This window comes from Andrena cerasifolii, chromosome 15, assembly GCF_050908995.1.
Source record: "Andrena cerasifolii isolate SP2316 chromosome 15, iyAndCera1_principal, whole genome shotgun sequence".
Classification (NCBI taxonomy): domain Eukaryota; kingdom Metazoa; phylum Arthropoda; class Insecta; order Hymenoptera; family Andrenidae; genus Andrena; species Andrena cerasifolii.
Genome location: NC_135132.1, coordinates 5321599 through 5349561, shown reverse-complemented (window position 1 = coordinate 5349561; position 27963 = coordinate 5321599). Strand labels below are relative to the sequence as shown.

The window sequence follows — 27963 nt, the reverse complement described above, 5'->3', positions numbered from 1 at the left end:
CCTGTCTGTTCTATTTTCGTTTCGATCGTATCCAGTCGAAGGAAAAGTATGAATTCCGAACGTTATCTCAATGCCGTCCGATGAAATTTTTTTTTAACAGCACGTACGACTGAATCCATTGTTCTTGAATCGCTCATTGGATGCATTTATGCGGCCCCATATGCGCGGGACTGATGAAGCTTTATTTTTTACGATTATTAATCGTATGACGGATCGATGACGCATATAGTACATTAAAAGCTTCGATCTGACATGTAGCTACATTAAATTTTTGCAAATGAGTTTTTGGTGTTGAGGGAAAACGTTTTAAAAAATTCATAAATATATATTGCAGGTGTGCAGCGCACCATATCGATAGCAGATCTGGATTTTGCAATTATAAAGTATGAAGTCCAGGGACTCGAGTTTCTATAAAAGGCATTGATATCTATACTCCCAGATGGAAAGATCATTTTGACGCAGAGACCACGCCCACGCACGATCGTTTTATTGACGATTCTGCTAATAGCTTTCAAAGTTGATTAATCTACGTCTTAATCGATCAGTCAAGGTAACTTGCTTTGTTTAGTCTTGTCGATGTTCATATTTCTTAAAAAAAAGCAAAGTACTAAATAAGAAATCGAATTAAGCGCCACTACATATTTACGAATGTATTTCTCATTTTTTTCTGGAAATAACGAATACAAAATTTGGTTAATGATTAAATGAAACAGCATTTTGGGAAAAATGGTAATTTATGTGGAATATCGAACGATGTTTTTTAATGAGGAGAGCAGTGGTTCGAATTAAAATTTGTTAAATGCTTCACAGAAATATTACGAACAGTTGCGATGTATCGATTATCTTATTCGCCTTTCCCTTTCATCTCTCCCTCTTTTTGCACGTCGCAAGGTAATTATTAGCTCGTGAAACGCAAACGTGCAATTTTGGCAGTGCCTGTTATTGAATAACGCGACGTTAATGCCAGGCATTCGGCCTCGCATCATTGGATCCATGAATTTTCTTCTCTTCTTGCTCAGCGATGAGTAATTATCGTGGGTGAAGCTCCGCTCTAAAATATAATTTACGGCGAGGAAGCTACAGTTGCTAGCCAGAAATTATTTTAATGTCGGGGAATGTGGAACAGACTTTTCCTTAACAATTTCATTTTCGTGTCGTGAAATAATTTAGGCAACTAAATAATAAGTAGGCATTCAGATGTGAAATATTCTCAAACTTGATTTTTGTTATTAAAATTAATAGATTCGTACTTAACTTTTCCGTAGAATTTTTGTTGAGAAAATTTTTACAAAAATTTTCAGGGGTCAAAACGTATGAAGCTTTCGAAGAACAGTTTTGTATATTTCTTATTTTTCAAAGTTATTCAAATTTATTTTTCTATCTATCAAAATTTCATTTTCATTTGCTATTATTTTTTTACCTCGAAAAGTTCATAAACTATGTCAGCCTTTGACTCAGAAATTGCAAATTGCAATTGCACTAAACAACTAATTATTTCTCATACTTAGTTCCTTTCCAAAACAAAAAATTATAAATTTAATTTTCTATCTATTAAAATTTCCTTTTTCATTTACTATTATTTTTTACCTCGAAAAGTACATAAACTATGTCAGCCTTTAGACTCACAAATAGCAATTTTCCAAAAAAAAAAAATTATAAATGTAATTCCGTATTTATAAAAATTTCATTTTCATTTGCTATTATTTTTTACCTCGAAAAGTTCATAAACTATGTCAGCCTTTAGACTCAGAAATTGCAAATTGCATTTGCACTAAACAACACATTATTTCTCATACTTAGTTCCTTTCCAAAACAAAAACTTATAAATTTAATTTTCTATCTATAAAAATTTCATTTTCATTTACTATTATTTTTCACTTCGAAAAGTACATAAACTATGTCAGCCTTTAGACTCGGAAATAGCAAATTTCCAACAAAAAAAAATTATAAATTTAATTTCGTATTTATAAAAATTTCATTTTCATTTGCTATTATTTTTTACCTCGAAAAGTACATAAAACTATGTCGGACTTTTAGACTCAAAAACTGCAAATTGCAATTGCACTAATCAACAAATTATTTCTCATAGTTCCTTTCCAAAACGAAAAGTTATGAGATGTTAATAATTATCAGTACGTAACACTACAAAAATAAAACGGTTAAACGTTCTAAAAAATATTTCTCACCCCCCCCCCCCCCCACACACACTTCACGATGAAACACATCTGCAATCACATTTCCAGGAATCGCGATCTTCAACCCCTCGACCGCGCGCCCCATTTTTCTCCTTGACACGTTGCCCTCTCCCGGCCGCCCGGACTGTCGCAAAAGGCGCTCGCGTATTTCCAAAGTGGCCGGCGAATGATTTTTTAATCGCTGTCCGGTATCCTTGGATTTGGTATCCCTTCCACGGCGCCGGTGACAGAATATCGCCCGGCGGGAGGGGGGAGGGAGAGTGTCCGAGCGACAGGGAGAGACACGGCGCGTCGGTCGGGGACGGCAAGGAGAGAGAGAAAGAAACGGATTTCGAGCTAACAGGAGGGATAAGAAACCCATGCACGTACTCGGTTTCCAGTGGAACGACGACTTTAGTCTGACGACCGCTTCCACGGAGCGAGGTTGACAAATCCCTCTGGTGGATCTTGGACGGTGCTCCATCGGGTGTTCCGCGACTGGCAGGGGTCTCGAGCAGTTGGACACTCGAATCTCCCGCGAGCTGGTTCGAGCTGGTTCGAAAGGAAGCACGCGCGAATTCCGAACAGTGGCGGTCGTTGAAGGGGGGCTCGCGAAAGTGGCATAGCAGTTGGGGGGGTACTATGACGTCCCGGGCTACTATCGGTTAGTGGGGAGCGATTTCATTGGGAGTATCGATAGGGCCCCGAGTCCCGAAGGGATCCCAGGTATCGTCGCCCTTATTCCGAGGCCTTGGCGCCAGCTGGAGCTTCGGGGGAAGCTCGCGAGACACTCTAGCAGCTAGAGTCTCGACAGCCAGAGGCCGCGGCTAGGTGTTTGGGCCGCGGCACGTGCCGGTTTCTACGCTCGGCCTAGGAATCCGTGACTCGAAGAAATCGTCGACGTGTTCTGTGCAATCACGGTTATTTTCGTGCCCACGCCGCCCGGGAGGGGGAGAGGAAACGGAGAGGGAGGGAGAAAGTGTTTTAACGGTGACGAGATCTCAGGTGGATACGCGAAACAGGGGGTCGGGAGACAATTTAGACGGTCCGGAGAGGCAACTGTTGGGTGGTTGGTGCGCGTGATCGATGCCCGACCAAGGGGATCCAAGGATGAGAGACTCACGTGTCGGAACAGAATGATTTGTGCGGATTGTGAGGAGGCTGGGTGCGTTAACATGCGCGTGATCCTGCGCCCGTCCAGGGACAGATAGCTCGTTCTCTAGAAGAGGAGCAACAGTGAAGAGGCGCTGCGCTGCCGATCGCTGGAAAGGTCGTCGAACGGAAGATCGATCCCGAAGGGGCGGGCTATCGAGGCGTGCAGGATACTTCAGGTTCGTCACTCTGCGTCCTTGGTCGCTTCACGCGCGTTTCATTTCTTTCAGGCTCTTTGGCTACTCGCGGATCAAGGTGTACCGTGTGTTGGGTCAGTTTCTCCGGTTGTAAAGACTCACTGGAGACTGTGGATTGTTTTCGGCGCTTACGTTATTGGGGAACTAAATTAGACAGGGTTAAGGGCTAAGCACTACTTGCAAATCGCATTTTCGAATTCCTCTTGCAATATTCGGGTTAGGGTGGACTTGTGTTGATGGGCCTCAGAAGCTTTCGGCTAGCAGTCTTATTACACAAAGATACAAAATAAGGAATAAAGTCGTGAGACTGTTTTGCAACCTAACCTTAATTTATCACTATCAACATGCGCTTTACTGTGTTCTATTTTATAAATACCGGATTTACTTAAGACTGATCGAATCTTATAATTGTTTTAGTAATTTTTGTGTGTTGGCTAACTGTTCTTGTCGAGTCTTCGAAGGTTAATCTTTGACTACCAATTTGGAGTCACCCTAATTTGCACACAAACTCAAGTCCCGCTGTAGACTACTAATGCATACGTAGCTTTTCCTAGTTGCACTGGTCGGCGAAGGCTATTCTTCCGTTACCCTTTGGAAACAAAGAGATATCTCATTTTGCACTTCTCTAGTTATTCTAGGAATTTATATTATAGGTACAATTATGCATGCAAACCACAGGATGTACTTTGTGCACCAGAAAAGGCAGAAATTATTTTAGCTAATTATTTCCTCATCTAAGGTGTCCAAGGTTAGGTTCATACGAATCAGATTTTCCAGTGAAGTAGAATTTTATGGATACCTACCCGATTAATATCACTATTTATATGACATGTATCAGACCTAGCTCCATAAATGACTACAGGCTACAGCGTGCACATTAACATGTATCATTCTCTGCAAATGTCCCAATAAACCAATCCACAGATCTCTATAGATGAAATAGGATCGCATTCCCAGTAGTCTATGATCCTTTAACATCAGCAATAGATCTATTTAATAGCCCAGAGCTAACCCAGACCTCTCATTCAAAAATTTATGGACATTCCTACCACTACCCTTGGCATTTTGATGGCCAACTAATTCCCAACTTGGGGATCCTGTGGGCTAACCAGAACTGCTACTAGGGGATTATAACCTAAATACTTACATAGTGCTAGTTCCCTTTAAAAAAATGCCTCCCCCTACCCACATCAACTGAAGGTGCAACATGCAATTGTCCCCAAACACCCAACACCAAGCTTCCTCACGATTTACCAACCACTTCATAGCTAACTACTCAATAGAGTCCACAGTTGTCCACAGATCAATTAGGATAACATTTCCCGCACTCCTCACTGCGATACCGCCGACCAGCAAAAATGCCACACACGCCGATACCATCTGGCACACAGCGGCCCCGTAGACATCTCTGAATTACCGTGCTATGCCAGCAGCTAGGCCCCAGATCTCCACTAGGCCCGCCATTAGCGGTGCACAGGAGTTTCCACGGTGAAACGTGCACGCAGGAATAGGTGCAACTCTGGGCAATCAATTACACCCGTGTTGCTCCAGAAATGATCCCCATCGAGACTTGTGTTTACATAAATCGCTGGGCGGACGCCGGGGGAAAAGTATGCGGTTAAATTAACGCGGAACTGTCCCGCCATCTCGGCCATTTCCTCGACGGTTTTCCGCCGCTGATTGGGCAACGGTCTGCGGCAACGAAATCAAATGCCGCGGATCGTTGGGGGTTAATTTATCACCGCGATTAAGCATCCGCGAGCAAGGATACCGCCGTTTCTTTTCTTTTTTTTTTTCCGCCCAGCCTCGTAAGAGAGTCCGGCGGTGAACAGTTAGGCGAAGCCGACGGTTGCGCAAGGGAGCTGCTGATTGGCAGCGTGGAATCTTTATTTTTGTTTAGCGAGCTGCAACGACGGCGTGGCATTAAGAAAGCGTGCTTAGACAGTGTCACTGATTGATGACTGCGCGAAGACAATCCAACCGTGTGGCCAGGAAGATCCCACTCGTCTCGCGGGGATCCGCGAAATCGTCGGGGGCCACGAGTGGTCTATATTCCGTTCGGCTGTGCGACGAGGAAGATACATATACAGGGTGGCTCGTTACTAGTCGTTGAATTGGAAAGGGGTGACTCCTTATGAATTAGAATTCCAGGCTTTGACTTAGGGCTTCGTTTGCAAAGTCAAATTCCAAGACTCGTTGATTAGGGGTGGATCGGAACCATATGTAGTTTCACTAGGCCAACTAGTGGTGTCAGTAGTTGGGACTTTATTACGTGGGGGTACCAAAAGTACACAGTACATTTAGAATACATAGTTTTTTTTTAAATTTTTATTGTCACATCCCCCGAGAGTACCTAATTATGTTATCGTGAGCAGTAAAATTGGTGCGTTTAGACCTAACAATAATTGTACTGGTGGATGCAAGATGAGCCTCAGTGTCACAAGTCAGTTTCGAGAAAAATAACTCTAATCATTATGAAGTTTTTTTTTATACATAGTGAAGTTGTAAAATTGTCTATAGTACTTAAAAATGTGATATATCTCAATTGCAAATGCATTATCACAATCGGGATTATGTAATAATTTTAGCAGGGAAATTAATTTTAATTGTAGCCCTCTCAGGCCCTTGTTCCATAAAATGGAGAAATATAGAAAAAAATGTTGTTTTTTTAAACGTTTAATATTTATTTAATATTTGCATAATATTTGAACAAATGTAGGCATAAAAATAGTCATAGATCGTGTCATGTTCAGGTTGATGTATGTTTGGCTTGCAAAGGACGATCTCGAAATCGAAAATTCAAAAAATTCTGAAACTCTGTGAATATGTAGGGGATTTCCTCCTGATTACAACGCAATTTTTGTTTGCAGCCCAAATTCACTCTAAGGGGGTGTAATTGACCCCCGAAAATCTGGTTATTTTCCGAATTTGTGTTATAACTCGTGAACTGTAAAATATTTTTTTTACCAAATGATAGATCTGATTAAAAGAAGTAACTTTTGTCCTGAAACTATTTTCTAGTTCTTACAGTTTGCGATAACTCTTGAACTTTATAACGCAAAATCGGAAAATAGCTGAATTTTCAGGGGTTAATTTCACCCCCTTCGAGTGAATTTGGGCAGCAAACAAAAATTGCGTTGTAATCAGGAGGAAATACCCTACATATTCACAAAGTTTCATAATTTCTTGAATTTCCAGGTTCGGGAGCTTCCCTTGTTAGATACGAGTTAGGGTCAGTTGGCCAACATCGATTCACAAAATTTGCCACAGCTCTGTCAATTTTAGAGATACTGCGATGCAATTAAGAGGGCATATTTAGGAAAGTATGAGGAATCTAATTGAGTGGCCTGAGACCGTTCTTACATCCAACAATACAATTGCAAAATTAACACCAAAAAGTATTTTAATACTTTAGTCCATCAGTAAAGAAACATGGTTCAATGAATTTAATTTTCTTCTGAAATAATTTCTTGTTTTACCTTGACGACAGAAGCTTATGCTTAGGCAAAGAGTGGGGACATTCCGTATATTGTTGCAGTGCAGAGTGGACGTTTCCTGTTTTTAACCAGTGTACCTAATTTTTAACGTTATCTTACAGGGGTATTTGAAAATTATAACCCTTTTTGATTCGACAGTTCTGTAGTCCCTGTTGCCACCAACAAAATATGCTATAAATCGCAAAATCCAGAAAAATGTGGTATCATTATTATTACTATTTATTATTACGGGTAACAACCCTTTAGTACATTGTAATTAAATGAAACATCATGTGTAGAAGACGGACAAGTAAGATAATATTAAGATGAAAATTAAAGTACACAAATAGCAGGGAAAACGACAGAAAGAAATTAAATGATTATTATAAATATTGCAACTTAATCATCCAGAATACACAGAACTGAATATCTGAACTTCTTAGATTATCTGGTAAGCTGGAGGAATGGTGAAGTATCTCTACTAAATGAATACCTACTGTGCGTTCATCTAATGTAAAATAGTGTTTTTCATAATTATGTCTCTGGTGGCAACCAATTTACCTATCCAAAACACAGGGCCACTAAAAATTGTAGAGTGTATAAAATAGCTTCCGAGTTTCATTATCCTTTTCTGTCACTGTTTGCACTCCCTACTATTATTATTTTACTATACGTACATCTTCCACTTACAGTAAAAAAATCAGAGATACAAACTTTAGTGGTTGACAGAACTCATCGAAGCACCTAAATAAAATAGCTTTGATGAATTGAGTATAAGATAAACAGAAACTTCTTCAGCCTACAATAAGCAAATCGTGATTAGAAACTTTAACAGTTGGTGGGACTTCTTGAAGGAAACGGAATAGCCTTGACTAGATATCCTTGACAAATGAATAGTTTCATAGATAATCAGGCGTTTCTTTAATCTGTAAGTGAATAATTCCCGACTGAATCAGAAGGCAACGATCGAACGGAATCAGTGGCAATGAATTGACGGCTATTCACTTCGGAAGAACAGTTGTGTCGTTCATTAACATATGTATGATCTGACTTTAATTACCGTTAAGTGAGCTCCGCGAGTGTATTTTTCGTCGCTCGATGCGGCACTGATAGGGGCAACAATACGCAACTATTGCTTTGATTTATGGTGACTCGCCATAAAGTGAAACGGAACTCTTAGATTTCTCGCTGTTAGATAACGTCACGAGAATGCTTTCTTATTTACGCCACGAGAAATGCGATACTGATTGCAAATCGAGCGCAGTAAATCTGCTGGGTCGATAATTATAAAATACTTACGCCAACAGTTACAGTCTAATCGAAATGGAAAAACGGATTGACTAAAAACTGGAACGTTTCACTAACACTAGGATATTTTTAAATGTCACGGTACATTCAAGTGGTTTCTGTATTTGTGACACAAATTGAGGAACCACGTTAAAGCAGTAGAAGTGGTTCACGAATTCATGTGTATTAAGGGGTTATGCCTAGTCAGGCGGTCGAAAAGAGGCGAATATTTGTGAATTTTTTTTGAAGAAGCGGAAGCGTATATTTTTACAAAACTTTTTGCGTTTAAAAGAGCAACATTTAAAGAACATGTGGTAATTTTTTCGTAGAAAAATATTCACGTTTATAATAAAATAACAAGCGACATCCAAGAAGCATTTTTAAAAATTTGGTTTTGCGGTGAGCACTGCCATTCGGAACCAGATTATCTAAAATCAAAAAACAAAAAAGATTTCGTTAGTATATTAATGTATCCTCAGGTTGGCGGAGAGAATTTTCCGAAATATTAATTTAAAACAAAATGGCGGCTATTTAAAGTTGAAATCCTGATTTTTTCCTGCAAAAATCACGCGAGAAAATCAGGATTTCAACTTTAAACAGCCGCCATTTTGTTTTAAATTAATATTTCGGAAAATTCTCTCCGTCAACCTGAGGATACATTAATATACTAACGAAATCTTTTTTGTTTTTTGATTTTAGATAATCTGGTTCCGAATGGCAGTGCTCACCGCAAAACCAAATTTTTAAAAATGCTTCTTGGATGTCGCTTTTTATTTTATTATAAACGTAAATATTTTTTTTCGAAAAAATTACCAAATGTTCTTTAAATGTTGCTCTTTTTAACGCAAAAAGTTTTGTAAAAATATACGCTTCCGCTTCTTCAAAAAAAATTCACAAATATTCGCCTCTTTTCGACCGCCTGACTAGGCATAACCCCTTAAAATTGATTTATTTTTCAAACTAAAATAGATCTACAGTTTTGGAGCACCCTGTATATTATATTGGAAGTTTTAAAACATTAGATACATACTGTAACTGAGGATGTTCTGTATATAATAGTAATTTATAGCATATTTCTATATTTCTCTGTATTAATCTTAAAAAAATTCCTTAATAAAAAAACCTCACTTAAGATTAATCTCACTTGCCAAATATCACTTCCTTAATTTTCAAAAATTTTGTTCCCACGTGTAATAAAAAACAAAACTCAGAATTTGTTTAATTTGAAATTCTGCTGACACCGAACCTTAATGTGCCATTATTCTCTTATAATTTCTTCATTAATTCCTAAGTATCGTGAGCTTTCCCATTTTGTGGGACAGTTTTCAAGCAACCTAGTTGCTCCCTATTCCAAAGCCTAGCAGTCGTTAAATCACTGTCACCGTCGATTCAGCATCAATTGGTATCATTTCCTCGCGCTGCTTATCGTCGCCATAATCACGAACACTTGCAATTCCTTCTGCTCTCAATGGAAGATTCAGTTTCTATCGGCCATTGGACCGAAACCAAGGAAAAAGAACATCCTCACCGTGCTTTCTATCAATTAGAAACCAGGCAACTGGATCAGCAGTGAACGATCCCGCGTCCTTATACTCGATTATTTTAGCCTACATCGCGAAACGTCTGTTTGAGCCACTGAAGGTGCAAATCCACGATGAAGCAAAAATATCGTGTCTCGCATGAGATTTTAATTTTCATTACCTATTATAATTCTTTTGTTTCCATTACTTACATTTTTATGTCGCTAAGATTTTTTTCTCGTGATAGAAAAGTCGCGTCTAAAATCTCATTGTGGATTAGCACCTAAACAGCTGTTGTTGCATAAACGCAACATTAAATTTGATTTTTTTTTCAATTGAGACAAATGTGATAAAAATTCTAGAGTTTTTATTTTAATGCTTGACCGGTAGTGAGTTAAATGCTAGACAGCCAGCTGGACACCAATGTGTGCGTGGAGAATGTTGCCATTTTTCTCGTAGAGTCTTTATCACCTTGCTGTGGACGTAAAATTCGCCTTTTGTTGTAATCTACGGATTCAGGTCTCCGTCGTATTTTTAGCGAAGTTTCATGATGCAATTGGGATGCAAACTTTTTAAGTTTGTCACTTTCGTCGTAATTGATGGTGAAAGTAGGATATTTTTAAGCGACTTCAAAAAGAAAGAGGTTCTCAGTTGGATGTGTTTTTGTATGTATGTATGCTATTTCGTATTATGTTTGTCCGCGAATTTCTCCGCAACTGCTGGACCGATTTCCGCGAAACTTGTTGCATTTAGTTTATTTTCCATCAACTTTGGTCGTGCAGAAAGAATTATCAAAATCGGTTCAGCAGTTTTGAAGTTACATAAAAAATAAGAAATCTGGTTCATCAACAGACTTCATTATTATTATTACGAGCAGCTCTTTTTATAGGTCTACTTATATTTTTTTTAAATAAATATATTTATATAACTTAAATAACTAAATAGTAAAAAATAAAAAAAATTAGAAAAATTAAAACCGTCTTCAAAAAAATGAAAATGTACGAAAAAGTAAAAAAAAAATTTTTTCCTTATTTAATCTATGATTCTCAATATTTTTAAGTCGGCGCCAGATTTACACAGTGAAAATGATGAGGCGCTGACATGAAAATATCGAGAGTCGTAGATTAAATAAGGAAAAAAATTATTTTTTACTTTTTCGTACATTATTATTTTTTTTTTAAATCGGTTTTAATTTTTCTATTTCACAAATGACTACGTATCCATAGTTTACATATTTTCATTTTAAAATCAGTCACATCACTATTTGCAGTGACGGATTTAAAAAAAAACGCCCAGGTGGCAAACGTTCTGAGCCCATTTTTTTCAGAAAAATGAAGAGGTAATTTACTAAAAACCGGCTAAGTGTAGTAGTACAGAAAAAAGATATAGTGTTTGGGTAAAATCATAAGTTTTCTTTTTGGAAGATGGGACCGTGGGGGTCCATTTTGACCCACAATATAATTTCGCACGTTTAATTAAACTTCTACATTGAATTGTAATATTCTTTTTTATAAAACTGATCCTAATGTCTACTAAGTAACATAAATAATTTGGTATACATATAGGGTGGGTCCAAAAGGACCCCGTACCAAAAATTCAAATTCCACTTCGTTGTTGGGCATTCATTCTTCTTCAGTTTTTTTTTTTTTGGCGACGTGCCCTTAACCCTTTTTCTCTTCACTATTTCTGGCAAGTGAAAAAAATATACGATGACATGCTGCCATATCTTAATATATAAAGCAGAAAGTTTATATGTTTGTGAGTTTGTTTGTCGCCTAAAATCTTTGGAACGATAAACTCTGGGGTCACGAAATGTACCTCCGGTCATTATGCCTGGCTAACCCAGATGAATGTAACTATTTTCACAAAAAAAATAATTTTTTTTTTGAGTTTTATATAATCAAACTCTAAATTCCGGGTAAAGCCGAGTAGTAAAGCTAGTGAGTTATAAACATTAACTAATTTAATGATTCCAAGTGGAATCACATGACCAGAAAAGGTTAAATTTTGTTGAAAAAGGAGTAAACAAAATGGTAACTATTTCTCCATTTAAATCTGCAGATATCTGTGCGAGGCCCATTTAAGTTCCATGCATTACAAGGTGTTGTGCCAGTGTTCGATCGCTGTCGTTTCCTTCGTAGCCGCGCGGAACAGAATGAACCACGCAATCGAAAAGATAACGTACATTCTATTGTCTGGCGTTTCGACTTACGCGTAGAGATTCGATACAATAATTTATTGTTCGCCCCGTGAATGAGTCCCTTTCTCCATCGGACCACACGGCTGGAACCGGTTCGTAAACAGTGAATCGTCTATTGAGTTATCGGGACATTAGCCGAGGGGGGAGACGATTTTCATTAATGAAAACCATTTCTCGATATTACTGGGCAATTACGGATACATTATACGCGGCTGGAACAAGGGGATTAGTGAGGGCGAGCGTGGAATCGAATTATTCGAGCGTTAAATGTCAATCCATGGTGAGCAATTAACATTTAAATTGCTAGAGTAATGGGGCTTGTGAAGTAGAGTTATGAGAATGTTAAAGCTGGTCCACCATGTTTTTTATATTTTGAGAAAATTAAATAACGTGTAAGATTTAAGCACTTGATGTAAGATTCACTTATTAGTTGATTGCATAGAAAAATTAGTAAATTACTGATGTATTCGAATAGTATGGTGTGAAGTGGGTCAAAATTAGCTTACAAGATTTCACCCTGACAAATGAACCTAAAGAACTTGATTTATAATTCGCACCATACTATTCGAATACGTCAGTATTCGAATACTTGGATTTTCTAATTATATTCGCCAAATAATTGAGCAACTGAAGTATTCGAATATTCGAATACCGAAAAATTCGCTGCACAGATAATGAAAGAAGGTTATTTATAACGTTTTGTATCTCAGTATTTCTCGTTATAAACTAAGCTAGCACAATATGCAAGCCATCCGACGACTTTGAACTGGAGCTGTAAATATTCGAATAGTACGGAGTTTTCGAATAATTCTAAGTATTCGAATAATTTGGAGTAGATACTTGAATATTTGAATAATTCTAAGTATTCGAATAATTCAGAGTAGATACTCGAATTTCGGATTGTACCGAATACGAATCTAAACGTGAAATATTATTTCACACTTTACTGTGCTATTCTTTCCATATTATCCTTTACAATTATTTGTTTTTCAAATTTAAGATTTGAAACTTTTTTAATCTTTGGTAAATTTATAAATTTTAAAGCTAAAGGTACAAATTCTATTTAAATTTAGGGACGTAATGAATTTTAATATTGAATCATCATGCTCATTAATAGTAATAGTAGTAATTTTATTCTTATTTTTCATACCAAAACCTGCATTTGGTGAAGGAAAATAGAAACATTAACGTTTCCTGGGGTGAGGCCGCTTCTCTTTGCTGTTAAAATATTCCCTGCTATAGAGAACGTACGTGCTGATGCAGAACTCCTAATTATTTGTATAATGTTCTAATATTCGTGTATTCCTAACTATTCGATTAATATTCGAATTATTCGAATGTAAAATTCGATCTCGACTGATATTCGAGTATTTGAATTATTCGAATCTAAAATTCGATCTCGACTGGTATTCGAATATTCGAATTGTTCGAATCTTACATTCGATCTCGACTGGTATTCGAATATTTGAATTATTCGAATCTAAAATTCGATCTCGACTGGTATTCGAATAATTCAAATATTCGAATTCTTCAAATCTCAAATTCGAATTCTACTGGTATTCGAATATTCGAATATTCGTAACAGCCCTACTTTGAACAGTTCCTTCTTGGTTCCTACCTCAGCCTATAAAAATCACTGAAACCTAAAAACGCCTGTCACTCGAAAACAAGCTGTCTCCTGGCAGTGGCGTATATTCACCCACCCCGAATATTTCCCTCCAAATATGGAGCCACTTGGTATCTTGACCAATTACAAAACATGGAATAATATCTCAATCCCTACGTTACCATACGTATAATCAAAAAGCCAATTCGTCCCATGATTTACGCTCACATACTGCAGAACGGTCTGTGTCTTTATCGTGCTTCATTTATTTCATCCAAAGCCACGTTTACTTCCGATGTCGCGTTATGCATGGCGAGTCGAAAAGCAAGGAAGAGCGTTTTCCGCGTGTGGCACGTGTTACGCGCGCGGATGAAAGCAGCGGAACGATCGGGAGATATCAGGAAACGCCGGATCCGATCTACAGCTGGGCAGGCAAGACTAATCGGCCCGCGGGGGAACGATTTTTTAACACCGTCCTGCTTTTCTCACGCGTCCACACACGCCTCCGTCCCGCCGTGTTTGGGCCCGTTCTTCTTATTAACAGCCGCCGAAACGGTTCTCGCGCCCATGAGAACCAGAGCCGGGCCTCGCCAGGGAAATGAGGAAACGGTCCCCTTTGATGTGCTCGCGTTAACGATCCTCCGTCTGCCTTTTCGCGCAATCTGATGGAAATTGGACGATCTATGGGGTGTATAGACTTGATTGGATTTGAAACGAGGGAACGGAGTTCTCTCGGCTTTTGCTGGCCAGTTCTGGCTGCCTGACCCATTCTTCTGGAGACTTTCATGATGCCCGGGAGTAATTTAATTGTTACCGTTTTTAGCGTTCAGAATATATTTTTATTTTGTAGGTAATTTTGGGTAGGAAGAATTTTTCTTGATCCCTTGAGTATCGAAATCGGGGGAAGTGAGGTAGGCGTGACTGGGGATGGTTGATACACTTTTCAGTATTTAGTTTATAATTTTCAAATTACTTACATTGGAGAACTAATACTGCAATATGCAATTTTTTTTATCCTTTTTAAAGGTATTAATTCGATTTTCATTTATATAACTTAAAATTTGTACATGGGTTTTTTAGGTAACGTGACACGTGCTTCAAACCACCCCGTGTTCGGGGCAAGTTGATACAATGAATTTATCTTTAAATTAAACGCACATATGAGACAAAATATTTCTCAAATCATTCTTTATTATTCATTTTGTTGGGTCCTTCATCAAGAAATCAAATTATCCATTTTTGTAGTCATTCATTAAGAAATCAAATTATTCTTTTTTGTAGTCATTTATTAAAAAATCAGATTATTCATTTTTGTAGTAATTCATTAAGAACTCAAATTATTCACAGAAAAATTTTTTTGTTATTGTAAATAAACTTTTGAAGGAAATAATGTCGTTGCAATTGCAACTGCTCAGAATGTTTCCCAAAAGACTCAAGTTGCTCAAAATTTATTACAGCACATTTACAATTTCTTCTAGCCACAATAAAGAAATTAGTAACTATCCGTCTACCCTTAAGAAATTCGATAAAAATAGACATGGCATTTTGCATATGTTACGTGTATAAACATCCGCAGTGTAATAATTACACTGTCAATGAAGTTGTGGAAACCATTAAGGATACTATTTTCGAATTATGGAAAATTGCAATTGTTTTGAGTAAAGGAGAAAACCCTGCAAATACATTTATCCCATCTACCTATCTAGGAGTTCCTAAAAACAGAAAATAAAAAATTACTTTCGACTTTAGAATATTATACGCGGATATAAAAGTAAGAGTCAGCCGCGAGACAAATGTCTAATTATACATTTAACTGGACAAAAAAGGCGATAAGATTTATCAACCTGCCTCGCAGTTTTTTCGTTTCACGGTTAGCGGTCTTACGCGCGCGATTACCGACCTTTCGAAAGAATGCAGACATTTGAACGAGCAGTTATCGAAAATGAAAGCTAACTGGTCGCTCGGTTGTCCAGCAACTATCGCTGCTGGCGATTCTCGTCTTATTGGCAAGTCGCAATGGCCGGTCGCCATGCGCCACTCCCGGCAGTCGAAATTTCTCGGCTTCTGTTCGGAAACGGATTTTATGTAACCGCCCGTAAAATGTCAACTGTTTGCCGTCAAACTCTTTTGCGCGATTTTCTAAAACTGTCACGTGTCCGCCTGCAGTGGCGCCCTCAGGATTTAATCTTGGGGGTAGCCGAGTTGAACGGATAAAAATATTTTTAATACAATTACAATAAAATTCATTAGGTGATTATAACAATTTATTTAGTTTTCTTTTCGTTTTACAAAGCTCTCGAATTATTTTAGTTGTGGTTACATTAAGGGTCCATTCAAACATTGCGATTTAATTCCTCACATTTGTAATTATATTTTGGAAACATGAAAAATAACATTCTATACAGCAAGAAATAATAAAGATTTAATAAAAAAAAAACATTAAAATCCTTACATTAGTTTTGGAAAATAAAATCATGAAAATAGGTCTCTTTTTCGACTGACAAAGTGGAATGGACCCTTAATCTCCTTTCTTCTTTTTTGGGCGGAGGGGGGTGCCGGGGCCCTTGGCCCCCGCTCTGGGTGCGCCACTGTCGATTTGTATGTTAAAAGAAAACATAGACTACTAAACCAATAATACAGGCCAGCAAAATTGAGGGTTATAAGTACTTTTCTAAAAATCTATGCTAGTTTTATAGAAATCGGGACTTCTACATGCAAACATAACCTCAGATTTAATATTTTAGTCCCTTGTAACTGCTTAATGAAAACATAAACTACTGAACCAATAACACAGGCCAGCAAAATTGATGGTTATAAGAACTTTTCTAAAGATCTATGCTAGTTTTATAGAAATTTCGACTTCTAGATGCAAACATAACCTCAGATTTATTATTTTAGTCCCTTGTAACTGCTTAATGAAAACATAAACTACTGAACCAATAACACAGGCCAGCAAAATTGATGGTTATAAGTACTTTTCTAAACATCTATGCTAGTTTTATAGAAATTTCGACTTCTAGATGCAAACATAACCTCAGATTTATTATTTTAGTCCCTTGTAACTGCTTAATGAAAACATAAACTACTGAACCAATAACACAGGCCAGCAAAATTGATGGTTATAAGTACTTTTCTAAACATCTATGCTAGTTTTATTGAAATCTGGACTTCTAGATGCAAACATAACCTCAGATTTAATATTTTAGTCCCTTGAACTGCTTAATGAAAACATAGACTACTGAACCAATGACACAGGCCTGCAAAATTGATGGTTATAAGTACTTTTCTAAAAATCTATGCTAGTTTTATTGAAATCTGGACTTCTAGATGCAAACATAACCTCAGATTTGATATTTTAGCCCCGTGTAACTGCTTAATCAACATTCCTTTAAATTTATGCGATATCTAAGACGAAATATTTCTCTTTCCACGTTGTTCCTGTGGAAATTATGTAACAAGGAGAACTGGCTAATGCCGAGCGGCAAAGAAAACAAAACGGTAGCACGTTGCAGCACCGAGACCGTTCCTGCGATTGAAATAATATGCAAATGTGTTAGTTCGAAAATCCCGTCGGGTTGCTTTTGCTTTTCCGTACAACGGCCATCGTAATCCACTTTCGCGGCTTAGATAATACGCTGGAAAATATCTCGCGTACGTTGTCGTTCCCTATATTATACGGAAGCGATCATTCGAGGTGGTATCGATTACCAGCGCCGGCGATCGGCGCGTATCGATTTCACATTTTCTCGGCGGGGGACCACCGGCTCCACGTGAAAAATGCGTGGCGTGAAAAAGAAAGCCGGGAAAGGGATGAACTGGTTCATTTTCGAAACAGGACGGGGTAATGGCAGAAAAATGTTTCAGTTATTTAAATTTGAATAAATAGGTAATTTATCACAAAGTGAGTAGTTTGAATATTTTTCCTTCACCAAGTAATTAATTATTTTTATTTGGGTGGAAAGAATGAATTTTGAATTTTGGCGGAACAGGAAGTTGTCTGAATAATTATGAAACTTTAAGAAATATCACTTCTTATGAATAATAATTTTAAGCTTTTATATTAAACATTTTTAATAGAGAATTTTTTTATAGAGAATAGGTTAATATAAAGAATCTGTAAAAGGCAAGTGGACAACTATAATGAAATGAGAAGTCATAAAAAATATTAACTAAGTAAAACACTTCAATTTCAAAAAAAAAAAATAAATAATTCGAATTTTCAGTACCAATTTGACATTAACATTTCTCAGGATAATAATTATACACGACTCACTAAAACAATAATAATAATAATAATTTATTGCATTTTAGGGCCAAATAAAATAAAAGCGAAGTACAGCAATAATATATAAATAATTTAAAGTATAAATAAATCTTGTTCCCTTCAAAGTCGTTTTGAGCAGCCAATTCTTCAATTATTCCGAGCGGCGCATAAAAAGGAAAGTCGAATTTAAACTTCCTAGTCTCGTCAGCTTTCCCCAATTCTTTCCCAAAGGCAACAAGAAAGCCAATGTTTCTTTCGCCGGCCCTTTCTTGCTTTATCGACACCGTTGATCCATAGCTCTCTAACGATAATCGATACCCCCCGGTTGCGCAAGCCGGTTTTTACGCGGCCAAATGCATTGTGGGACTTTCCCGAATGTGTCGTATTACGGAACGGGCAGTGCTGCCAACGGCTGCAGGCGCTGCAGCTCCCACAGTTCGTTCCTCCTTTCTTCCACCCTGAAAAACCGCAACCGGGTGGTTTCCTTCGGTCGATTAGCGATACTCACCCTCTCAATTATATAAATACTCGAAACGGTGACGTGGGAAGCATAACGGTAACATTATCCTCTGCTTTGTCCCCTCCTGGCCACGAATATCGCGTGCAACTGGAATTATGTAAAGCGTGTCCTTACACCCGCGTTTGACTGACGTGAGAAACATTTCTGTGGTTTCGCGTTCTTCCGATCAGCTGGATCGTACTCTGTCAGAATTTATTTCGTGTTTCCAGCGAGTCAGGCTAAATTGCAAGTTATCGCAATAGTGGGGATAGAAAGTAGAATATTACAGAAAGAAAATTAAATTTTATTTTTGTACAACTGTTTCTGGGTTTTCTAGAAATAAATGGCTATATTTTAGGAGGTTACTGTAACTATATTGGGGATGTGAGGGGATTATATTGCCATAAGTCCAGGGGCCATTGCTTTTTCAGTAAATAACTGATTTGGGTTTGATCGAAGAATGCCTTTTTGGTGATAGTGTTAGTAATTTTTATTTTGTTCTTTATGGGCTACAATCTTCCTACAGTACTCCTACAGCTTGGCATCATCTTGTGTGGTATGCTTATATGCACCTCATAATCAGTAATTACATTCTATACTCCATTCAGCCATTCTTAGACACTCCCACACGTTCCTGTGTATTAAATAATTCTGAGTTCTGTCTTATAACCTCTAAACTTATCTCTAATTCATAACCCAGCCTCAAGTTCCTTTTCGCCTTTTATGTCTTCTTACATTCCTATTCCTAGTTTTCTTATTTCTACTGTTTGAAATTATGCAGTTCAGGTCCACTCTAAGAGCCAAACAAAATATTTCTGTGGCTTACAATTCCCATTTTGGATAGATTCACAAAGTAGAAATAATGATGATTTTAGGAACACGAGAGGAAAAGACGTCAAGTGCGTGAATATCCCCAGAAAAAAGTCCCTAGGAAATTCCTATCTTGCACTATTTAAGAGACACAGTTCCCAAAAATGTAAATCAATCATAACTACCTGAATGCTAATTATTGCAAAGAAAAGTGCAGCTTGTGGGGGTTTTTACATTTTGTTCGTTCATTGTATATTTACTTAAAATACAGAGCATAAAGATCAAAGCTATACTGAGTAAAAAAAGTATTTGGACACTTTTTAAAATCGCATAACTTTTTTAGAATTGGCCCAAACGACTTGAGTTTTTTTTAGAAGCTAGAAGGATTAGTTTGCTAAATGACGTATTTGGTCGTTTTGAAAAAAAAATGTATTTGGTCGGAATAGCGAAAAAAATAGTAAAGGTCGATTTTTAAACTTTTTTTTGTGAGCCTGTAATGAAAATTCAAAAAACCCGTTTGTAGATTGAAGTGAGTTGTATACGTGCCTAAAATTTCATCAAAATCGGTTAACGTTGCTCCGAGCTACAAAATCGCTGATTTCGGGAATTTTCGTGATTCTCGACCTTATTCTGCGATCTTTAAACGTTTGTAGCTCGGAGCAACGTTAACCGATTTTCATGAAATTTTAGGCACGTATACAACTTACTTCAATCTACAAACGGTTTTTTTGAATTTTCATTCCAGGCTCACAAAAAAAATTTAAAAAAACGACCTTTACAATTTTTTTTTTCTATTCCGACCGAATGCATTTTTTTCAAAACGGCGAAACACGTCACTTAGCAAACTAATCCTTCTAGCTTCTAAAAAAAACTCATGTCGTTTGGACCAATTCTAAAAAAGTTATGCGATTTCAAAAACCGTCCAAATACTTTTTTTACTCACTGTATATCCGGCACCCGGATGTTTCGTGACTGACTGTAAATGAACTTATATCGGTCATACAAAAGTCGTACGATACTTCTCCTAGGTAGTATCGCATTCGATGTTAATAGATGCCTATCCGACCGATCTGTCGCGATTCGAAGATAGCCGCGTAAACGCAGCAGCCAGTGTGTCCTGTTGGTGCCCGGATAATCTTGATTCTTTGCCACTGCACGAGAACTTCATTCTCCCTTGGCTCTGTTTCGAAAGTCCTCTCCATTGCTCCCGCTGATCGATCGAGTCCGATAAAGGGGACGCTGAGAGAATCGTGGTGTGCGTTGAGAGTAGCAGTACTTTTCTCTGCGCTTCTTTTTTTTCAGGGAAACAGAGGTCTTTTCCAAGATCTTAATCAGTAGTTAATTATGCCTTCGTGATTGCAGGTTAAAGTTTATACCATTTTTTTTATGAAAGAGTAGGGGGGTTGGGGGATCATGGGGGTGAAGGGTGTTGGAGCTGTAAAAAAATGGATTTGTTGAGTTGTTAGATTAAAACAGTGGGAGATAGTGGAAAAAATTGTTTTCTCCCTAAGCAAATGTGTGTTGATTAAATGCACCTTGTGGTAGCTGTAATTCCATGTGAAATTTTACTAATTTACAGTACCAAAAAATGAACTTTCTTGATCACCATTTTATAACAATTTTTAGGGCTAAATTTATAGACTAAATAATTGATTACAAAAATATTTCTCACGAACCATGTATCTTTTGGTCAAAGAATTATTTATAACTATTTCTGAATTAAAAATTCAGAATCAAATAATTAAAAGAAATGCAGAACACACCTTTTGTTTATACTTATTTATAAACATCGGCATTTCAGCAGGGCTCCCATTCTGTTACCAACAAGAATATTCTCCAAATTTTTATCTTGCGAATTTTTAATTTAAAGGCCACGTATTCACGAGCCTAACAGAGTTATCTTTTTTATAATCAGAAATTAAAAATGTTCAAATATTAAAATACCTACTCCTGCATTTGAAAACCCGTTGCACGTGTTTCTTTCTCTGTTTCTCTCCTCTTTATGCACCGAACGTATCTAAATGCAATCGCAACACTTCTCGCGACACTTCTAACGAATTCTAATGAATTCCTTGAGAGTGTCAACCGAATGTGTTACAAAGGCACGGAAGATTTATCGCCTGTTTGATTTTCACACGAGCGTCACGGGATAAATCACAGTGTTTTGTGAAACACATTGCCAAATAAATAGTTCAGCGCCATAGTATCGAGCATCGTGTAATAATTACTAGTTGTTCGCTGAGTTCAGTTTGTTCGAAAATGTCTGAAAAGAAACGTTATTAAAAGAAGGCGCTGCTCAAGATGGAAAGTGTAAATAAGTTTATTCATCACGCCACAGTCAGAAAATTGACATTTCACGGAACCCAACAGCAAGTGAAGCTTTCGCAACGATTTCGTAAGATTTCGTCCGATACATTAGAGTTGCACTAAATATGGATAACGTTACTTTCTAAATAGGTTGGCAAGTCGGGGGAAGAAAAATAATTAATTCTGGGAAACTTTCCGTGTTTATTTTGTTGCTCAAGGGCAGCTGAGAAGAAAGTAACAATAATTCTGAGCTGGAAGTTTTTGATAGTAGTTTGTTTATAATTTGCACTGCGAGGATTGTAAATTACGAATATGTAGCATAAGTTTCACTAAGTAGCAGATATTACAAGAAAAAAGAATATAGGGTTTAGATATTGGGAATTGGGAATTTAGAAATCTTGAAATTTGAAAATCTGAGAATTGTAAGATTCGAAAATTCCTTAGGCCTTCTGAGGATTTGGACAGTTGAGATTTTAGGAACTTGTGATTCCCAAAAGTTGAGATTTTAGGAACTTGTGAATCTCAACAGTTGAGATTTTTAAGATTTTGGGGGTTGGAATAGTTGGACCCATGGGATATGTCAAAATTTTTTAAATTTTGGGGATGTGGTAATTAGAAAAATTAAGCATTTGGGGTCACAGAATTTTACATATTTGATTTTCAAAAATTTTAGAATCTTGAATCTTTGGTATTTAGATATTTAAATAAAACTGTGAAACATCCATATAATTGGTACATTAACCCTTAGTATCATAGTGTAACACCCGTGTTACACGAATTGAAAAAATCTTGCGCGCCATTTGGGGGCTTTTTCATAAACTAAAAAAGCGTTACTTTACTATTACCATATGTAACAAGTGTCCATAGGGCAGAAATACATTCTTAGAAATTCTACTGTGATACACTGTCTCGAATTGTTGATTACACCTCTTAATTTCGCCAGGACCACTGAAAGTACCAAGTAAATGCTAATTTGTTCTCTCAATTATTTCGAATTTTCTTTTTGGCTTAAATTTCATGTCGAACATAATAATGTATTTAACACTAAGTAGTGTAACAATCCGCAGAAACGAGCATTGGCTTAACATTATAATACATAGCTACCCTTATGCATAATTTAACAGTGGTGTTACATCCACATTTTTTCATTTATATAAAAAACTGTTACACTAGGAATCGTTGGCATATTTTTACAATGAAGTGTGGGAGAAAATGCAACGATAAGAATTCTTCTGGGTGAAATAAAAAAATCATAACACTAAGGGTTAAAAATCTGAAAATTTAGTCATCGCAAAATCCACGAGTTTCGATATTAAAACATTCGAGTATTTGAAAATGTAATATTAAAATTTAATAATAAGTATTTGAATATTTAAGAATTAAAAAATTGAATAGGTACATAAATAATAGTGCATCTACTCCCAACAAAATTATTGCAGCAACCAGGAATATTTTACCCTTTTCTCTGTACGATAATAAAGCAGTCGGTGGAATTTCGCCGCTGAAAACGTGTCACTCGAATTCCTACTTTCAAAGCGCATTTTGAAAGGGTATTGAGGCACGCGAGTGAGCCATAAGGGGGTATCGTATGGCGATCAACAAATCGGCCATTTAAGCGCAATCGAACGGCGGAATGGAGATTTGTTATGTATGTGTAACAATTTACATAATCTAAACGGCAATCGGCGAGTTGCGCTCAGGCTGCCAGACAGCCAGACGAGAAATAAAAGTCCCACTATAGAATCTCCCATTTTTTCGCGGTAACTTTGCGTGCATGGTAAAGATAATTGCATAAGGAGCACATTGCGGAAATGTATATTTATTTTTCTTATTTCCGCGACGTGGTTCCTTGGATCTGACCATTTCATATCTTATCGCTTTTTTTTTAATCCTAGTTGTAATATGAAATAATTTTAGACAGAAATATTTAGGTTTGAGATTCTGGCAATAATGGACTACAGAAATACTATTTTTATTCTAAGATTAAATAAAAATACTGATTTTATTTTAAATAGATTACGTGTATAATTACCACCATGCAAAAAGAAAATTTTGAAATCCCCGTCCTTGAAAAAATTATATTCTGGGGGGTGAAATTATGTAACTAAACTTTTTTGGAATGTAAAATTTTAACTTGTTTTTTTTAAGTTTATTATTTATATTTTGAGATTTTTAATACAATTTATGGTTATTAATAGTTGCAGCTTCCCTTCAATCAAACAATTTATTCTGATTCTATTTCTGTTCAATTCTTAAGTGGATTTCAACGATTCACTTACTTTTAATGCATTTATCCAGCGCGCAATCATAATGGAGCACCCTGAAGGGTATCTGCGTTGCATTAAAAGCGAATCTACGTTCTCCTCGTCGGATCTGTGCCGTCCTCCGTTTCGCAGTGCAGCTCCATCTTCCTCGAGATCGGGCAGTATGCTACAATTCCAGACGATTTTATGGAAAGTGAAAGCAAACGCAGCATCGCTCCGAGTGATCAATTAGTCTTTGTCTAAATCATCCGATTCCCACGATGTTACAGAGTAAGCTCCACTTATTACATCGACCGAACCGATTTTGCTGCTGACGAACGCCTGTTCCCTGAATCTTGATAGGAATGACCATTTTACATGCAAATATTAGTAAGAATGAGGATGATATTTTATTGAAAATATTACAATGGTGCATGTGATTTGTGATTTCTTGAAAACATTGTGTATGTGTTTAACAAAAATGTTTTTATTTTTGGTAATGGTCAGTTAGCTTTTTACTGGCTCGGTTCACTGGACATCAGAGATCCTGGAATCCAGGAATTAGGGTTTGTCGGTTTTTAAAAACTGGTTTTTATTTATAAATTTATAAAATTCCAAAAACCGGTTTTTAAATCTAAAAAACTGGTTTTATATACTAGAAATGAATTATATAATTTTATAAATTAATTATTTAATTAAAAAGGTTAACGTTTTGACTCGAAATCGTCTCGGACACGAGCATATTTTAGTAGGTAATAGTTTACTGTAAAACTAATCTTCACGAGTTCATATTTTCTCAAGAAAAATACTAAATGGAATAAAGATTTATAATTTAGTACCACTGTACAAGATTTATATTTTGTGCGGATTTTAGTTATTTTAGTGGGTTTTTTTTTCATTTGGTTTTGTGTGCAGTCTATTTTATTGTGTTATATTTTTGGAGATCCATAAATATTAAATGAACTCAGAAATAGTACGGATTTGTACGGATTTTAGTGAATTTAATATCTTTTTATTTATTTGATTTTGTAGAGGTAGAGTATATTTTAGTTTGTTATATTTTTGTAATTGCATAAATATTAAGGAAACTGAATTTTTTTTAAATAAATACAAATATTTATTCACTATTTTAATTATATATGCCTACTGTTGGTGAAAATTCGAAAACCGGTTTAACCGGTTTTTGGGGAATAATGGGATTCGAAAACCGGTTTGTTTGAAAAAGCGGTTTTCGTATAAACCCTACCAGGAATGCCCTAACAGCTCTTTTTTCATGGATTTCTTTGTTTTAAAAGAAGTTATTTTGTATTACATGATTAAACTGGTTGGAGAATGCGAAATCCGTTGAAAGGTTAGGTTTCATGAAGGAATGTGGAATTTTGTATTCTACTTCGACTAGTTTTTTTGTCTGGCGATGTTAAGTGTATTTCCTTCAGTTTTATAGTATATTTCTAATAAAACATAGTGTTACTTGATTATCAACGTCAAAGAATAACCATTATCTTTATATGAAGTGGTGGTTTCACTACATCTTTCTACTTCTCTCTCTTTAGAGTCTAGGATATTTTGAACTCAGATTTCAAATTTTTCAAAACAGACATAGATTTGGAAGGTTCTAAATAAATTAATCTCGACTCACAATAGACCTTCCCCTATCTTACAAACTACACATAAAATATTCCTTTTGACCTCCCCTAGTGAGAACATCCCTCCCCACACAATTGTTACAAATTCTTCCCTTTACCCACACAATTTTAAAAAATTCTTCCCTTTACCCACACAATTTTAAAAAATCCTTCCCTTTACCCACACAATTTTTAAAAATCCTTCCCTTTGCCCCACAGAATTTTTAAAAATTCTTCCCTTTACCCACACAATTTTTAAAAATCCTTCCCTTTGCCCACACAATTTTTAAAAATTCTTCCCTTTGCCCCACACAATTTTTAAAAATTCTTCCCTTTACCCACACAATTTTAAAAAATCCTTCCCTTTGCCCACACAATTTTTAAAAATTATTTCCTTTGCCCCACACAATTTTTAAAAATCCTTCCCTTTGCCCACACAATTTTTAAAAATCCTTCCCTTTGCCCACACAATTTTTAAAAATTCTTCCCTTTGCCCACACAATTTTTAATAATTCTCCCCTTTACCCACACAATTTTAAAAAATCCTTCCCTTTGCCCACACAATTTTTAAAAATCCTTCCCTTTGCCCACACAATTTTTAAAAATCCTTCCCTTTGCCCACACAATTTTTAAAAATTCTTCCCTTTCCCCACACAATTTTTACCCAAATTCTTCCCTCTCCCCCTCATAAATCATTAAATATTCACTGAAACTCCGTTCTACAAGAAAATCATTTTTATTTAAATTCGAAAACTCAGGAAAATTTCTAAAATCCAAACTTTTCTTAACCCACATCCAGAATTCTCCAAAACAAGACACCTAAAATCTGAAATTTGCCTAAAAACATACTTTTTTAATCAAAATAAACATCCCAACCCTGTTTGTCTACAAACAAAAAAATTCCTTGTCCACGAAATTTGGACAAACTTCTACTCCAAAAATATAATTCGATATCCATCAAAACGCTAATATAAAGAACAATAATTTGTCATCCAAATTCGTTGAACCTGTAGAGAATCCAGAGGAATCCAGAGTTTCTGGAACACGGTCCATTCATACTTAAATATGCTCCAGAACCGTCCGTTCCCCGTAGCCTCGATCGCGGGCCAGGAGGCGCGCTTCGCCGTGATTTATTGGATCCCCGACTGGATCACGATTCCCCGTTTACCTTCGTTCCACGAGCACCCCGTAGATTTTCTCGGTCGATAGCGAGTCGTCGTCGATAGCTGTGCTCGTTAACCGCTCGACGAAAGCAGGTGCACCTCGTCGAAAAAGATGGCCACGTGCTCGACTTTTGCGCGCGTCATTCCCCCCCTCGAAGCGCGGGCCGCTTCCTTTTCTTCTTTCGCTTTTTTCGTTTGGGCCCGGGTGCTCGTGATTCGATGCTCACCGATTAGGTAAGACCGCGTTTATTATTGCTAGAGCGAAGAGTCGATCGCTGGAGCGATAATTAGCGGGTTACGTAAGGTTGCAAGAAAGCCGGATGGATCGCATGGATGAGGTTATATCCTCGGGTCGCGAACGAGGAGCTGTCGATTTTCGTGAGAAATTCTTTCACGGTGAATGTAAAGCCTGCGAGCAGGGTGGTCGTGGATGTGCAAACCGCTGACGGTTTATTGCGACCGCTTCTCACTTTTTAATGAAGTCGAGTTTCAATCAATTCACGTGCGGCGGCTAGGGAAATTGTTTTAGTGATTAATGGCTTCGTGGTGTAACCTCTTTAATTCTGCGTGGCAGACTGTAATACAGTAAATTCGGTGGAATAAGGCGAACGTCCCAATTTCTGCTCGTTTCGGATTTTTCTTATTAATTATAAGCGCCACGTTTGTACTGTAGTCACAACAAAAAAGTTCTAAATTATTTGAACATTTACGCGAGTGTTGCACGAGCAACGAAAAACTTTTAAAATGAGAGACTCGTGATTTTTCAACCGTGTTTTAGCCGGTTGTGGTAAGGAACAGGCTCGCTATTGGTATTCGATAATTGGGCAGAAAATAGTTTTTGCAGTAAAAGTTCTTACTTTATAACAGAAACAGATACCGTATTGTGCTCTGGATGTAAATTTTTTTTTTACTATTTTTTGTTATTTTAAGTAGAAAACAGGTGATTAGGTTTAGGGTCAAGTGAATCACTGTCGTGCCCGCATTTCTACTCGTCAAAATTTTAGCAACATAACCTCACAATTCAATATATGCTGTAACCTCTATTTCTATTCGAAGGCATTTTATTTTTTGTTCGTCATTATTTTATGCTTTACTGTGGTGTTATAAAACATCTCCATGAAAGACGTAACTTATTTTAACCTAAAAAGGCAACGTATTATGTGAGCAGAAATTGGTACAAATGGTGAGTAGAAATACACTAGACGCCAGAATCGGCTTCCCTTCCGAAATTTGGCAACGTTGCGTGTCACTAGGCATAACTCAGCGGTTCTAGTGACATGCAACGTTGCCAAATTTCCGAAGGGAAGCCGTTTCGACGCCTAATGTACATCGCTATTTTTCGTGAGCAGAAATACGGACGTTCAAAGCATTATATTTAATTACAAATTACTATTAGTTAAAGATCTTGAAATATCTTTCTTAAATAGTTTTCGACTGGTT

General features: G+C 36.9%; 1 protein-coding gene across 4 annotated transcripts in view; it reads left to right on the top strand.

The window, feature by feature from the left end:
* The window catches only part of LOC143376949 (uncharacterized), a 111005-nt gene that overhangs the window by 19444 nt on the left and 63598 nt on the right, over nucleotides 1-27963 (top strand). For 2 of the 4 annotated variants that reach the window (XM_076827756.1, XM_076827752.1), the window contains exon 1: nucleotides 2600-3505. The exons of the other annotated variants lie outside the window; for them this stretch is intronic. The gene's annotated coding sequence lies outside the window, so the exon portion shown is untranslated. Of the gene's footprint in view, nucleotides 1-2599; nucleotides 3506-27963 lie in introns of those variants that run through there. 4 annotated transcript variants of the gene reach the window in all.